A 17,028-nucleotide genomic window follows, 5' to 3' on the forward strand; every position below is an offset into this window, starting at 1 on the left:
TCCTTTTCTTAATGAGTGACTTGTTTTTGCTGCTAATTAACTTCTTTTTGAACTAATTTGAATTGATTTGCTCTTGAAGACTCAGACTCCTTAATTGTTTATTTTCCTTAATTAGTTGCCAAACAATAATGAGGTACAAAATGAGCCAAAGTACAATATCTGAAAATAAAGAAAGATGAAGGTCTCAGGAATGTTGATCTGCTCAAGTCCCCAAAACATTTTAACAGTGCTCCTAGAAAAGAGAAAATCAACAATTTCAGAAATGTCTGCTAATGCACAATGACAGCAGCAACAAGCCTTGAAATTAAAGAACTGGTTTAATTAATGACAAGAATCTGCGCCTCATTAAGGTGCTGGTTGGAGTGAAATTGGTTGCAGCTTGTTGCCCTGACTTAGTTGGGCTTCTGTTGGCTCACTCACTTCACATTTCATTTCTGTTTGGGTGCCATTTAAGGAAAGAAAGAGGAATGAAGAAGAAATTCAGGGGAACAAATCTTAAAAAAGCAATTCAATTAAAATGAATTCACAAGCAGTTAATTAGCAGCACAAACAGGGCACTCATTAAAAAAAGGGTTAGAATGAAAATCTGCAGCCACGGTGGACCTCCAGTACTGGATGTGGCAACCCCTGCTTTAACAGGTGGAAGCCACTGACATTTTTCCCTCCTCATCTGTTTTTCCCCTCCTTTTGCATTTGGCTACGGTCAGTGTCACTGTAGCATGAGGCAATACTTGGAACCTGCAGAGGTTGGTGGCACAGGTAGCCCAAATTCATTGCCAGAAGGTTTGCCGTGTCTCCCAGCACAGTCTCACTGTCATGGAGGAGATTCCAGGAGACAGGCAGTTACTCTAGGAGAGCTGGACAGGGCCCCTCATAGAAGGTCCTTAACCCATCAGCAGGACCCACTGGTATCTGATCCTTTGGACAAGGAGGAACAGGATGAGCATAGCCAGAGCCTACAAAATGACCTCTAGTAGGCTACTGGTGTGAATGTTTGAGCAAACAATTAGAAACATACTTCATGAGGGTGGCCTGAGGGCTCAACGTCCTCTAGTGGGCCCTGTGCTCACTGACTGGCACAGTGGAGCTCAATTGGCCTTTGCCATAGAATACCAGAATTGGCAGGTTCACCCTGCGCACATGTGATATATGTGAAAGGGTCTGGAGACGGGGTGGTGCAGTGGTAGCGCTGCTGCCTCGCAGTTAGGAGACCCGGGTTCGCTTCCCGGGTCCTCCCTGCGTGGAGTTTGCATGTTCTCCCAGTGTCTGCGTGGGTTTCCTCCCACAGTCCAAAGACATGCAGGTTAGGTGGATTGGCGATTCTAAATTGGCCCTAGTGTGTGCTGGGTGTGTTTTTGTGTGTCCTGCGGTGGGTTGGCACAATGACCCTGTGCTAAGACATAGCAGGTCAGACGATGACTGACTGTTCATCTAGTATAAGCTAACAGAAGGTCATGCCAATACTGTATCCCCAGATAGGTGCCCCAGCAGATGGAAAGGTACAGAACTAGGTACCTGCAAAGGAAATGAAATGGACAATAGAGTAGTAAGGCAATTATATACCCTAGATGAAAGCCTTAAACATTTCTTTGAATTCACTAAACTAATCAAACACTTGGACTATTGAGGTATTGGTATACAGATCAAACCTTTTCAGTGACTACAGTAAGAGAAAAAATGGCTAGTCAACTTGGAGCAATTACTACCTTGTACACATCAACATGGAAGCTATTTAAAGTTGCAGGTTTTGCACGTTCAGTACAGAATCCTCATCTCTTGATGGTGAAGATGCTATGGAATTTACAGAGCAGTTTAAAATGCATCTGTATTAGGGATAGACGCTACATTGGCACGGGTAATTGGAAGCCCTTTTCTGTAACCATGTTAATCATGCAGAGTCATTCCCTTTCTGAAGATCAGAAGCTCCACACTGCTACCACATTCTAGTGACTAATGCCGTTAGTTCAAGCCTTTAAGTACCTGAAAGTTGACCCGAGGGATCTTGTGCTGCTTGGCATGACTTGTTGCCAGACCCTTCACCATTTCCATGTTTTCCCCTTTCTGTTGCAGAAATTCTGTCAGCTTGCAGAGGTCAATTTCCCCATGGACCCGAAGGTCAGGATTGTGTTGCAGCTGCTCTTTGGAAAGGGTAACAAACTTAGGGAACAGATTCTGAACATCTGGATTGGTCTCAAACAAGCTGAGGATAGAGAGGAGGAAGGTTGCAATGGCATATTACCTGCCAATTTAGATAGAATTCAGTTGTCTTCAGTATCGAGCTCATCTTAAAAAAAAGGTAAGACATAAAAGATAAGGGTTCTAATAAAATAGCACTTACTAGGTTATGGGCTTAATCAGAGAAAGTGCTTGACAAAGAACAATTTGGGGAAGTGATCTTTGTGCTTTGAAAAGGTTAAGTAGATGGACAAAAGAAATTACATATATTAAGCAATCATGTTTCTTTTTTGATTTTGAGCCCATCTTTGGGTTAATACCCAAAAAACACCCATAAAATATAGAAGCTGTCAGTTTTATTTGAGCTTTTCATGATGTTTTTCAAAAGACGTTAAATGCTGTTCCTTTCTACAGAATACTGATGCCTAACACTCCTCCTAAGTAAGAAAGCCAAACAAGATTTCTCTGCCATTTTTACAACATTGTGGTGATTTACTGGTCTCACTATCACCCATGCTTCTTTAAAAGGACACGTGTAATCTACAATGCTAGTATGCTAGTTTAACTTTGGATAAGCTCCAATGGGGACGAGGTATCTTCAGGATACTGCAAGTTAAAGTTGTAATAACTTGCGAAGATTGCAGCAATACCATTGATGAAGTCACGATGTGGTCCCATAACCACTTGTCCTTCAGTTGACAACATCCAGGCTTTAGGCTTCATCATGTCATCTGAAATAAACAAAGATATTCATCATGTACTTATGCAAAGAAGTGGAATTCTTAATGAACACCGGTGTGAGAGGAATGGGTTGCCAACACAGGGTTTTAGATTATGACTATTAAAGTAATATAAATAATGACAGTGTATTAATCATAAAAGCAGAAAAGGAGTCATAGGTCTGCACACTGCTCTTCTGGTCTTTGTAAAGTAAAGGGCAGCTGCACAGACCTTTCAAAACATATATGAGAAGGTAATACAGGTTTAGATAGTATTATACTTGGCTATTAACATAATATGTTGCAGGCCATGATATACAGTCATATGAAAAAGTTTGGAAACCCCTCTCAGCCTACATAATAATTGACTCTCCTTTCAACAAAAAAGATAACAGTGGTATGTCTTTCATTTCCTAGGAACATCTGAGTACTGGGGTGTTTTCTGAACAAAGATTTTTAGAGAAGCAGTACTTAGTTGTATGAAATTAAATCAAATGTGAAAAACTGTCTGTGCAAAAACGTGGGTCCCCTTGTCATTTTACTGATTTGAATGCATGTCACTGCTCAATGCTGATTACTTGCAACACCAAATTGGTTGGATTAAGCCTTGAACTTCATGGACAGGTGTGTCCAATAATCATCAGAAAAGGTATTTAAGGTGGTCAATTGTAAGTTGTGCTTCTCTTTGACTCTCCTCTGAAGAGTGACAGCATGGGATCCTCAAAGCAACTCTCAAAAGATCTGAAAACAAAGATTGTTCAGTATCATGGTTTAGAGGAAGGCTACAGAAAGATATCTCAGAGGTTTAAACTGTCAAGTTTCAATTGTAAGGAATGGAATCAGGAAATGGAAGGCCACAGGCAGAGTTGCTGTTAAACCCAGCAGGTCTGGCAGACCAAGAAAAATACAGGAGCGGCATATGTGCAGGATTGTGAGAATGGTTACAGACAACCCAGAGATCACCTCCAAAGACCTGCAAGAACATCTCACTGCAGATGGTGTATCTGTACATCGTTCTACAATTCAGCACAATTTGCACAAAGAACATCAGTATGGCAGAGTGATGAGAAAGAAGCCCTTTCTGCACTCACGCCACAAACAGAGTCGCTTGTTGTATGCAAATGCTCATTTAGACAAGCCAGATTCATTTTGGAACAAAGTGCTTTGGACTGATGAGACAAAAATTGAGTTATTTTGTCATAACAAAAAGTGCTTTGCATGGCGGAAGAAGAACACCGCATTCCAAGAAAAACATCCGCTACCTACTGTCAAATTTGGTGGAGGTCCATCATGCTGTGGGGCTGTGTGGATAGTTCAGGAACTGGGGGCCTTGTTAAAGTCGAGGGTCGGATGAATTCAACCCAATATCAACAAATTCTTCAGGATAATGTTCAAGCAGGAGTTGGATATTCCAACAAGACAATGACACAAAACACAGTTCAAAATCTACAAAGGCATTCATGGAGAGGGTGAAGTACAATGTTCTGGAATGGCCGTCACAGTCCCCTGACTTGAATATCAACGAAAATCTATGGGATGATTTGAAGCAGGCTGTCCATGCTCGGCAGCCATCAAATTTAACTGAACTGAAGAGATTTTGTATAGAAGAATAGTCAGAAATACCTCCATCCAGAATCCAGACACTCATCAAAGGCTATAGGAGGCGTCTAGAGGCTGTTATATTTGCAAAAGGAGGCTCAACTAAGTATTGATGGAATATTTCTGTTGGGGTGCCCACATTTATGCACCTGTCTAATTTTGTTATGATGCATATTGCATATTTTCTGTTAATCCAATAAACTTAATGTTACTGTTGAAATACTACTGTTTCCATAAGGCATGTCGTATATTAAAAGGAAGTTGCTACTTTCTAAGCTCAGCCAACAATAAACAAAAATCCAAAGAATTAAGAGGGGCTCCTAAACTTTTTCATATGACTGTATTTAAAAACATTGTTTTTGATTGTTTAAAGAACAATTTAAAAGGCAATAGCTGCTACATTTCCAGCCATTTCATGTAATAACCATTTAGTAAGACTAAGAGGATAAGTACAGTATTTGTTGTAGTATCTGTAAAGCATCTTGATTTCAGCATAAAATGTGTATATTTTTCAAAACCTGTCAAATCTTATGCAAGATAAAACTCTTTGGTTATCAAAAACCTAATGTAAAATTACAAACAACTAGTCGACTTGTCAGCTGCCAGGCTGCCACTGATAAGTTGGTTATGGTTATGTAAAATTCTTTATAATAGAACATCTCAATTAGGTATGAAAAAGTACAGCATGTTTGTCAGAGTTTGTCATGGCTCAATCAGTATGCTTTTTCTTGGTCATGTCTTAGGGAGTAGCAACCTGCTGACGCTATAAGCTATACGTGTTGTTAACATTACCTTGTATAATCAAGCGGGGAGTGCCTGGTAGCATCATTGTCCTCTGAACATCAGGGCCTGTGGCACATGTCTGTAAAATACAGTAATACATAACTTTAACATATGCTGGATATACATACAGTGTATACTGTATATCTCTTAGTGAAGAGTAAAAATGATGCCAGAAGAAAATCCTTTGACCCCCAGTGATTCACAATTCTAGATTTAGCAATGTGTATTTTACTAAAATTCAGTAGTCAGAGAACTATGTGTCTGCATGGGGGATTAAGAATGTATGAATACAAGTATGAAAGTTAATATACTGTACTGTCTACCCGAGGTCCGGCATTGGCACCTGGCCTTTTTACTCTTGGTCAGGTTGAGTTGAGCCATCATATTCATCTCATTTGTTCTATCCAACTAGTTCTTCATACAGAACACTGAGCATTTAGTTTTATATAAAAATCAAGCACTCCTCAAGATACTACATTCATTTTCTAAAATTTCAAGGCATTGATTTTACAACAACAACATTTATTTATATAGCACATTTTCATACAAACAGTAGCTCAAAGTGCTTTACATATTGAATAATAGAAAAATTAAAGACAATAAGAAAACAAAATAAATCAACATTAATTAACATCGAATAAGAGTAAGGTCCAATGGCCAGCGGGGACAGAAAGAAAAAGCTCCAGACAGCTGGAGAAAAAAATAAAATCTGTAGGAATTCCAGACCATGAGACCACCCAGTCCCCTCTGGGCAATCTACCTAACATAAATGAAACAGTCCTCTTTGGATTTAGGGTTCTCACGGAAGGGCTTGATGATGATGATGGTCACGTAGACTTCTGCCTTTTAATCCATCCATCATTGTTGGAGCATCATGAAGCTTTGAGTAGGTGGAGGAGGCGCAGGCCACCAACACAAAGAAACCGGAAAAAAACAAACAGAAAAAGAGAGTAGGGGTCAGTACGGATTTTAGAGCCACCATGCGTAGTTATTATGAGGAAATTGAACATACAGAGTATCAAGATGAAGTTAAATTAAGTTAAATTGAAGTTATAAAAAGGCCATGTTAAAGTAATGTGTTTTCAGCAGTGTTTTAAACTGCTCTACTGTATCAGCCTGGCGAATTCCTATTGGCAGGCTATTCCAGATTTTAGGTGCATAGCAGCAGAAGGCCGCCTCACCACTTCTTTTAGAAAACTGCGCTGGGCTAGCGCCCTACCCGGGGTTTGTTTCCTGCCTTGTGCCCTGTGTTTGTTGGGATTGGCTCCAGCAGACCCCCCATGACCCTGTAGTTAGGATATACCGGGTTGGATAATGAATGGATGGAAGGATGATTTTAGAAAAATAAAAACTAAAATCAACTCTAAAGCATTTTCAATGCCAGTGGGGTTCCTGGTCTATTGTAAGCAAAACTCACTCTTCTATCTCTAAAACAATTACTTTATGAAAGTCACGAATAACTTACATCAGCTTGAAGTAGGATTGCATCAGAAGGCGAAAGACACATTCAGCCTTAACTGAAACCTCTGGTTCAAACTTAGACAGGACATCCTGAATTCCTGAGTGATGGCTTAGTTCCTGGGAGGACTTTATAATTGCACTGCTTTTGTTGTCCAGTGCCTCTTGCATCTTGCTGAGGATAGAGATGTCTGTTAGAAGCCTAAAGCGGGAGTAAAGTCATCTTTGTGAGAAAAAGAAAGGCCATTCCTTCTGAATTTGTGCAATGCGTGGTACAGGCACTCCGTAAAGGTATTGGCACTGGAGGATATAGCTCTTCTCCAGAAGAGGTTCAGCTTTCTCTGCTCCACCCAGCCCTATCTCTGAGAAAATTTTAAGTAGCTGCATTTTCATTTCATCTAATGATGCCTCAGTTTCTCCAGTGGGCAGTTCTACAGGACACCACCTCACACATCCATACTGATCTACAGGGCCTCTTGCCTCCCCTGCTGCATTAGCATGGGACCTTCTCTCTCTGCGTCGCCTTGCAAGAGTATTTTTTTCTGTTTTTAAATTCCACTCTTGTTTTAATTTGCTGAAAAAGAGAGTGGCAGCCCTCTCCAACCATGTCTCCTGTTTTCCCAACATCTACAAAACGTTTTTGGTATTCCCTTACAATTCCTTTGACTACGCTGTGACACATTGCTCCATGAGTTAAGATCGTGTTCAAGCATCTGATCCACCACTGCTTTCGCCATATCTTTTCTGTCCCCTGGTGATGGTCTTGTTTGATTTGCCACTGCTTTTTGAATTGCTGCTGGCATCCTATTCCAATTGACTTGGAACTCTGCATACCATGGCCTGCCAGGATGTGGGGATGAAGAAACAGAGGAGTTTGAAGTGCTTCAGGAGTTAGACGATAGGATAAGTGAAGTGCTCACGGGGCTTGATGAGAGGGATGAAGAGGCAGTAGGATCTGTTACAAGTCCTAAAAATTATAGCAAAAAAGATCAGTGGAAGACAAAAAAGCAGTACACTGAATTAATTTATGATAAAATACATTCTTCCAGTTCAATATACTATATTGGCAGCCACCAGGAAGAAACAGAATAAAGGACTGGAGTAAGTGAAAGACATGGTTGTGTTTCTTAGGTCAAAGAGTTCAATACATTTTTGAACTTCAGTGTTATTTGTTCAGCTTACCAATGGCAGTTATCAAAATACATATTTACCTTCATTTCTAATGTTGTTTAACAGTTTGCAACACTGGATTGGCCTAATGTATTTCTCCTGATCCTACTCTTGCACAAAAACATGGTCATCCCAGTTTGCACACCAAGCTCTTCTAACCGTTCAAGAAGAGATGTTAAGGATTCATTTGAGAGGCTTGGCAAGATAGACAGCACCACTTCCCTTAGGTCTTGACTCATTTTCTAAAAGAAAATTTCGGCATGACAGCTAAATATTAACTAATTAATTCATAAAACCCCTTGCTTGTTTGTTTATTATCAGTAATGCGTTATTTACTACAATTTTATGTCTATATGACTTTATGCATTATTAAGGCACTAGTGAGTACTCCCAGTTAGAAGGGGTCAGCAAAGCTTCTAAACCAATCACTGTAGGAAAAATGATGACCTTTTTAGGTATGACTGGAATTAGTTCTGAGTGGATATTCTTAGAAATCGCCTTAGTCAATGGGTGGGCCTCTCTGGCAGTGTCTTAAATTGCTTTGAATTCTACCTGGCAGGTAGACAATTCTTTGTTAGTTGTGGTAATTATACTTCAAAGACACATGATATTCTGTATGGTGGTCCACAAGGCTCTATCCTGGGTCCGCTGCTCTTTTTGATTTACATGCTTCCATTAGGTCAGATTATCTCGGGGCATAACGTGAGCTACCACAGCTATGCTGATGACACACAACTGTATTTATCAATAGCACCTGATGACCCTGACTCTCTTGATTCACTGACACAATGTCTCACTTGTGTTTCTGAATGGATGAATAGTAATTTACTCAAACTAAATAAAGAGAAAACAGAAATTTTAGTGATTGGCAATAATGGATATAATGAGGTTATTAGAAATAAACTTGATGCATTAGGATTAAAAGTGAAGACGGAGGGAAATAATTCAGGGGTAACTATTGACTCTGGCCTGAATTTTAAATCACATATTAATCAGATTACTAGGACAGCATTTTTTCACTTAAGCAAAATAGCAAAAGTTAGACCTCTTATAACATTGCAAGATGCTCAGAAATTAGTTCACGCTTTTGTTTTCAGACGTTTAGATTACTGTAATGCACTCCTCTCATGACCACCCAAAAAAGACATCAATCAATTACAACGAGTGTAGAATGCAGCTGCTAAAATCTTAACCAGGAAGAGAAAATCCGAACACATCTCTCCAGTTTTGATGTCACTACACTGGGTTGCCTGTGTCATTTAGAATTGACTTTAAAATACTCCTTATGGTTTACAAAGTCTTAAATAATTTCACTCTATCCTATATTTCAGAATGTTTTTCACCTTACACTCCAAATTGTAACCTTAGATCTTCAAATGAGTGTCTGCTTAGAATTCCAAGAGCTAAACTTAAAAGAAGTGGTGAGGCGGCCTTCTGCTGTTATGCACCTCAAATCTGGAATAGCTGACCGATAGAAATTCACCAGGCTAATACAGTGGAGCACTTTAAAAAACACATTACTTTAACATGGCTTTCTCATAGCTTCATTTTAGTTTAATCCTGATGCTCTGTAAATTCAATTAATTATCATTATTATTCATGGTGGCTCCACAATCCATACTAACCCCTACTTTCTCTTCTGTTCTTTTCCGATTATCTGCGCCACCACCACCTGATCAAAGCACCGTGATATCCCTACATCAATGGATTAAAGGCCAGAAGTCCACATGACCATCATCATCAAGTTCTTTCATGAGAACCCTGAATACCATGAGGACTAATTGAGGTCATTTATGTTAGGTAAAATGCCTAGATAGATAGATAGATAGATAGATAGATAGATAGATAGATAGATAGATAGATAGATAGATAGATAGATAGATAGATAGATACTTTATTAATCCCAAGGGGAAATTCACATAATCCAGCAGCAGTATACTGATACAAAGAGGTCTTGTGGCCTGGAGTTGTGTCTGGAGTTTTTACAAATGCTGATTAGGGATGCGCATGTTTCTGACCATTGCGCAAGGGGGGAAGTGCTGAAACAGATTCAAAAATATGTTTTTTGGTCACCTTATTTGTAAGCAGCAGTGGACATAAACCTGTCAGACTGTGAAATCTGTGCAAAAAACAAAGTCAGAAAAGGAATCACTGTCCCCATAGGACACATTCTAGTACCAGAAGGCCCATTTAAGCACCTTTCGATGCACTATGCAGACGTGAATGTTACGATTTCTAGAAAAAGATTCCTGCTAGTGATAATAGACAGATTCAGCCGATGGACAGAAGTGATCCCCTCACCTGGATCAAAGTGCTAAAACAATAATCCAGTTTTTGACACGGGAAATCATATCAAGGTTTGGCGTCCTTTCAATAATTAGCTCAGATAATGGGTCAGCCTTTATTGAAAGGACAATAAAAAGGTACTGCAAGCACTGCGAATAAAACATAGACTTGGTTGTGTGTACCACCCCCAATCACAGGGAATGGTGGAAACAGCAAATGGGATCCTAAAAAATAAAATAGCTAAAATCTGCACAGAAACTGGTCTTACTTGGGTAGATGCTTTGCCAATTGCTTTAATGTTGTATGTTGTATGCAGTGCTATGTAAGTCAGCTAACTACTATCCATAAAGCTATATATTCACAGGAAAAGAAAAGACAGCCTATCAGGCCCGGGGACCAGGTTTACCTGAGGGTTTTCTGAGGAAGGTGGGACCAAGCCAGACGAAAGGGCCCATCTGAGGTAACGCGAGCCTATCCATCGACTCCTAGAGCCTTCTTTCAAGGTCAGTATCTCTGGTGCGTTTTATGCCCCGACAACACGTAGACCTTACTGTTTTATTATAAAGTAGCTATAAGCATCCAGATTATAAACTCACTAAAGCTGCACATGGACACAATGCTCTTTAACAGTCCAGTTGTGTCCCCCTTTGGTTTCTACTCAATGGTGCTTCTTACTTCACTCTTTATTCTTTATCCACTCTCTAGTTCATCCAGTACTACATCGCAGTGTTGAGTTTAAAACTGAAATGACTCGCTGTTACATAAAGTGGCTTATGAAAGGAGCTTTAAAAACGTATTTATACACAGTGCTGTTTTCATCCATCCATCCATTATCCAACCCGCTATATCCTAACTACAGGGTCACGGGGGTCTGCTGGAGCCAATCCCAGCCAACACAGGGCACAAGGCAGGAAACAAACCCCGGGCAGGGCGCCAACCCACCGCAGCTGTGAAAATGATTTGTTAATGAAATTGTAGTGAGGCCTCTCTGCAGACCATTACGGTTGGTCAGTCACCGGTGACATTATGAATAATAATATAGCTTCTGTATCTGTGAAATTCTCATCTGCCACAAAACTTTGTGGCTGTCAAAAATAATCTGCTAGCATCCGTAGAGCAATGTGGTTTCTCCTGGGTTAAATCCTCCATTTAATGTCCTGCCCCTGGCATGAGTCCTGATATCTTTCGTGTTGATTATATTTTCTTGTGTTTAAATATGTATTATGGATTCTGAATTGCACCTACAGTGACATGCAAAAGTTTGCTTAAAATGTCTATTACTCTGAATAGTCAAGTGAGCAGAAGCGGTGTATACAACATTCTGGAGTAACTGGGAAATGCAGCCAAACCAGATAAATGATGGCTTACATACAAAACAATTCTTATCACCATGCAGTTATTATAATGTGTGTTCATGTGACAAACATATGACACCTCAAAAATGATGAATGTGATGCACAGACTGAATTTTAGTTCCCTTTTAAGAGGACCAACATTTACACTGAAGAACTTTTTTTATCAGTTTTCATGGGCTACCTGTTGTCACTTCTCAGGGAACTGACCCACAAGTCAGAATATCTCAGACAATTCTATCATGCTAGCTCTGCTGGAAGCCATTAACCGAATGGCAAGGCACTACATCCAGTATTCGGATGGTGTGAGTGCACATACATAAAACATTACATTTTTGCAAAAATAAAAAGGCACTTTGCAACAGTGCCAAGTTCCCTTAATGTAATCAGATCTCTTTACTGCACTCACATTGCAGTAAGGGCACCTAGTGAGAACGAAGATGCTTTTGTTAACTGTAAGCCGTTATATTCCATCGATGCACTAGTCATACAAGAAGCGCCTGAGATAAGAGGTCCATAATAACCCACAATTTTAAAAAAATAATCGAGTCCAAGAGTCCAGTGTTTTCATGAATATTCAATTCAAAGTGTTCTTATTGAGGAAACTTCTACTTATGAGCCCAGCATGCTACTCATTTACTCTGACTGTTCAAGATGGTATGGTGTATCGCAAATAATGTGATTTGCTCAGGGTCTTCTAGCATTTGGGATTTCACTCTGGTTTATTCTTATTCTCATTGAGAAAATGTGTGTTTCTTGTATTTATCTTTCATGTTGTATTTAATGTTTGATATTTGTTTGTATCTAGTGTTATTTGATTTTTTTAGTGCTTTAATTCTTTTTGTAACCTATTGAATATTTGTGGAGTGCTTTGAGAAAGGGAGAGGCACTATATAATAATAATAATAATAATAATAATAATAATAATAATAATAATAATAATAATAATAATTGTTGAAAAGGCAATACAGTATTTAGGTGTTGTTTCCCTTTAATTAGTTGTCATCCGCCTTGAATTGTTAGTTATTCTGATTGGCCTGTGCTGATTTGGAAATTGGCCAATCACAGGGCTTCACTTTGAACCTTATAGATTAGTTTGGTGGCATCAGAGCAGCAGAGTAGGAGCTTCATTTGTTAAATGTGAAAGTTTGCGTAATTATATATAAAGTAAGTGGAATTTAATTGTTTGTCCTTAAAGCATATTGTTTATGTGTTTAAGTTTGTAATTTGGATATATATTATATTTTTGTCCCTGCAGTGGGCTGGCACCCTGCCTGGGGTTTGTTTCCTGCCTTGCACCCTGTGTTGGCTGGGATTGACTCCAGCAGACCCCCATGACCCTGTGGTTAGGACATAGCAGGTTGGATAATGGATGGATGGATGAATATTTTTGTAGAGTTTCTAAAATATATACATTTGAGGAAGCTAAAGCATAGTTGAACAGATACTATTTGGAGTTTCAGAAATATTGTTTGTTATAGAATTCCAGTATTATATATATATATATATATATATATATATATATATATATATATATATATATATATATATATAAGTGTAATGAGCAGATACTTTATGGTTTAAGGTTCTAGCATTTTCGTGATTTTGATGTTCTTGAGTGTGGTACGCCATCTAGTGGATAAAACATTGGCACATTTAAGAGTAATAAACTGTGATAGCTAATTTATGTTTATTATTTTATTTAGACCATACCTTCCCATTTGTATAACTTTGGAAGAAATCAATAAATAGAATTTGAACATCTTCATCCATGTCTGACCGGATGTGTGTAGTGAGTTGTAATTTAATCCTGATCCATCTTAATGCTTCACTACAATAATAATACATTTTATTTATATAGCACCTTTCCCATGCTCAAGCCGCTTCACAGAATCTCAGAAAGAAACAGCAGGTGTATGTAACATTGGATACAAATGTTTCCTGAATAGACACAAAATAAAAAATTCAATACTAAAAACTAGTAATAATACAGTCTTGCATTCCACAGGCCATTTCATGTCCTCATCGAACAGGAAACACGGTTATTATGACAGCACATTAAGGGACAGATAAATTTATAGAAAACTTCTGATGTACTTATGAACTGGGGTGATGGTAACACTAATTCTTCATATTTGTCTTAGAAATAAAGTTGTCTGAGTGGTTCTTTAGGGCGATGCCATAGGGTAGCCATTTTGGTTCCCAAAAGACCCATCCACATGAAGGTTCCAGAAAGGACCCTTTGTTTATTTAGATCCGTAACAGACTTCATAAATAATCATGAATAGATGGTAACAGATTTATGGGTCCTAGAATTTAAAAGGACTCTTGATATGTACAATAACAAAGGCGAAGTCCAGGTTTTCGTAATCTGTTAGTGTCCTACAAGGTAACCTACAATACGTCAAAAATTACAGTTGATTTTCCATATTTTAGGACACCTTTTCAAAAGAACAAAGAACCAACTTCATATGCAAAGAACTCTTCCCAGAATGAAATGGTGTTTTGCCAAGCAGTGGCTCTGTGAGGAACCAAACAACCCAGTAAAGAACCGTAAAGTGCCATTAAAGAACCGGGATTTTTAAGAGATTGTCACAGATTGAGAAGAACTGTTCTTTATCATTTTTAAAATCCCAATCATTATAATCTCTAGACAGTTTCTCCCTAATTTATAACACCAACCCAGTTTTCTTTGCCAGTTCAGACCACCCAAAAGTTGGGTTTGAGTTTAGTGTGAATTCATGAGTTACTGTGAAAATGATCCATCCATTTTTTTCCAACCCGCTGAATCTGAACACAGGGTCACGGGGGTCTGCTGGAGCCAATCCCAGCCAACACAGGGCACAAGGCAGGAATCCAATCCCGGGCAGGGTGCCAACCCACCGCAGCTTTGAAAATGATTTGTTAATGAAATTGTAGTGAGGCCTCTCTGCAGACCATTACGGTTGGTCAGTCACCGGTGACATTATGAATAATAATATAGCTTCTGTATCTGTGAAATTCTCATCTGCCACAAAACTTTGGGGCTGTCAAAAATAATCTGCTAGCATCTGAAGAGCAATGTGGTTTCTCCTGGGTTAAATCCTCCATTTAATGTCCTGCCCCTGGCATGAGTCCTGATATCTTTCGTGTTGATTATATTTTCTTGTGTTTAAATATGTATTATGGATTCTGAATTGCACCTACAGTGACATGCAAAAGTTTGCTTAAAATGTCTATTACTCTGAATAGTCAAGTGAGCAGAAGCGGTGTATACAACATTCTGGAGTAACTGGGAAATGCAGCCAAACCAGATAAATGATGGCTTACATACAAAACAATTCTTATCACCATGCAGTTATTATAGTGTGTGTTCATGTGACAAACATATGACACCTCAAAAATGATGAATGTGATGCACAGACTGAATTTTAGTTCCCTTTTAAGAGGACCAACATTTACACTGAAAAACTTTTTTTTATCAGTTTTCATGGGCTACCTGTTGTCACTTCTCAGGGAACTGACCCACAAGTCAGAATATCTCAGACAATTCTATCATGCTAGCTCTGCTGGAAGCCATTAACCGAATGGCAAGGCACTACATCCAGTATTCGGATGGTGTGAGTGCACATACATAAAACATTACATTTTTGCAAAAATAAAAAGGCACTTTGCAACAGTGCCAAGTTCCCTTAATGTAATCAGATCTCTTTACTGCACTCACATTGCAGTAAGGGCACCTAGTGAGAACGAAGATGGTTTTGTTAACTGTAAGCAGTTATATTCCATCGATGCACTAGTCATACAAGAAGCGCCTGAGATAAGAGGTCCATAACAACCCACGATTTTAAAAAAATAATCGAGTCCAAGAGTGTCCTGGCTCCGATCCGGTGCGGGTGTGTGTAAGTATGCATCACTCTGGGTTTGATTGGGGAAAAAAGAAGGAATGGAGGTTAAAGAAAAGAAGGACAGAGAAAAGGGCAAGAACAAGATGGGAGATGGTGCAATTGTAAGGGAAAGCAGGCCGAGGAAAAAGTGAGCCCCTGGAAAGGAGTGTAGGGCCAGCTGCTTGAGAAAGGGGCACAATGGTCACTCCGGCTGAGCCGCTCTTGGAGTAGGAGTGAACAAGTGCTCTGGGAGGCTCCCATTGAAGCCTGATGGACTGTGGCAAGAGAGGGAGCAAGGAGCAAAGCCCAGTATGTCACCCTCTAAATGCCGACAGACTGCAAACAGGGGCCCAAGCGGGATTAAGGGTTGTCTGTGTTGAAGTTGGTGGACGTCACCTTGTGCTGAGGAAAACAAAAAGAGTAAGTCAGGGAAACATCAGATTTTAGAAAGAAACACCAAGTCTTGTGGTTTTAAAAGAGAATGTGTTTGCCCTTGATTTTAACCTCCACGTTTCCTGATGTAATGGATTGTTTATTGACAAAGTGTGAAAGATAATTTTTGCACTGCACTATTTGCACTTTATTTTTCTGGTTTTAATAACAGCACCGACACTTGCTGCAGGTATGTGTCCTCATTTGCCCGCCTCATCTCATTCTATCGATGGTTACGGGTAGGAATGGCTCCTAGAAGCAACCAGGGAGTGTTGGGCCAACCTGGACCATCATAGTGACTGCCAAACATAATGTCTCGGTGGCCTGGGTCAACCTGGGATTCATTTATCTTGAGGCAAAGTAGCTTCGGCAGATATGATGGTTCTGTACATGGTGGCCGCCATGTTGGCTGAACCCTCAGTGTTTCATAAGGCCTGTGTAGTATAGCAGGTCTGTGGCTCCAAAAATATATGGCCAGTTTTAAATCCAGACAGCCGCGTCAGTCTCCGTGGACGCAATTGCATGACTACGGGGTGTTAATGAGGCAATTGGGGTGAGTCGCACCCATCTGCAATAGCTTCATCGGCTTCCTGCGGCGTGTGATTACGGTGCTGCACCCACAGAGCCAGGCCAGCACAGGGGAAAGGGAAAAGAAAAATAATCAGAAGATAAGATAAGAACAGAACAGAACAGAAGGAGGCTAAAGAACAGGAAAGGCAGTCATGGGGGACGATCCGGACACCTGGATGGAAAAGGCAGCACAAGCTGGGGCTTCATGAGGGAACACAGGCTGAGGTGCTCTAGGGGCTGGATCGTTCCATTGAATAATCGTGTAGAGTGGGGCGAGCAGGATGGGAAACCTCCCAATGGATCCGAGGGGCGACCAAGTGAATGTGAAGGGAGATGGGAGGAGAGCCGACCTCAGACCATCTGGCTGCGCAGTTTGGAGGCAGCCAAGCCAGGGGTCATCATAAAAGGAGTTTGTGGTTGCCGATTCTTCGCTGGCTATGCGAGTGATAGGTGAGCTGGGGAGACAGAAGGAGGTGTTCTGAGATCGTGTGGAGTTATACTACATTTTTAACCTCTATTTTAATGGACTTGTTTATTGATTTTTGTATCCCCATTTTTCACCTGGTTTTATGAATTTATTTTTTTATTGTTTTTTTGGAACACTGCATTGTGGACACG

At 39.9% G+C, this 17,028-nt stretch overlaps 1 long non-coding RNA gene and 1 pseudogene across 1 annotated transcript; both read right to left on the reverse strand.

Annotated features, from left to right (window-relative positions):
• Positions 1–2,535: 2,535 nt before the first annotated feature.
• LOC120533379 lies at positions 2,536–6,071 on the reverse strand. Its single transcript, XR_005634483.1, has 3 exons — positions 6,037–6,071; positions 5,286–5,355; positions 2,536–2,906 (listed from the first exon to the last, which is right to left on the reverse strand). It is a non-coding gene; the product is annotated as an uncharacterized LOC120533379 (long non-coding RNA).
• Positions 6,072–6,689: 618 nt separating this feature from the next.
• Positions 6,690–7,939, reverse strand: LOC120534673 (annotated as a pseudogene).
• Between the last annotated feature and the right edge of the window lie 9,089 nt (positions 7,940–17,028).

The sequence above is a fragment of the Polypterus senegalus genome, chromosome 8, assembly GCF_016835505.1.
Source record: "Polypterus senegalus isolate Bchr_013 chromosome 8, ASM1683550v1, whole genome shotgun sequence".
NCBI lineage: Eukaryota > Metazoa > Chordata > Cladistia > Polypteriformes > Polypteridae > Polypterus > Polypterus senegalus.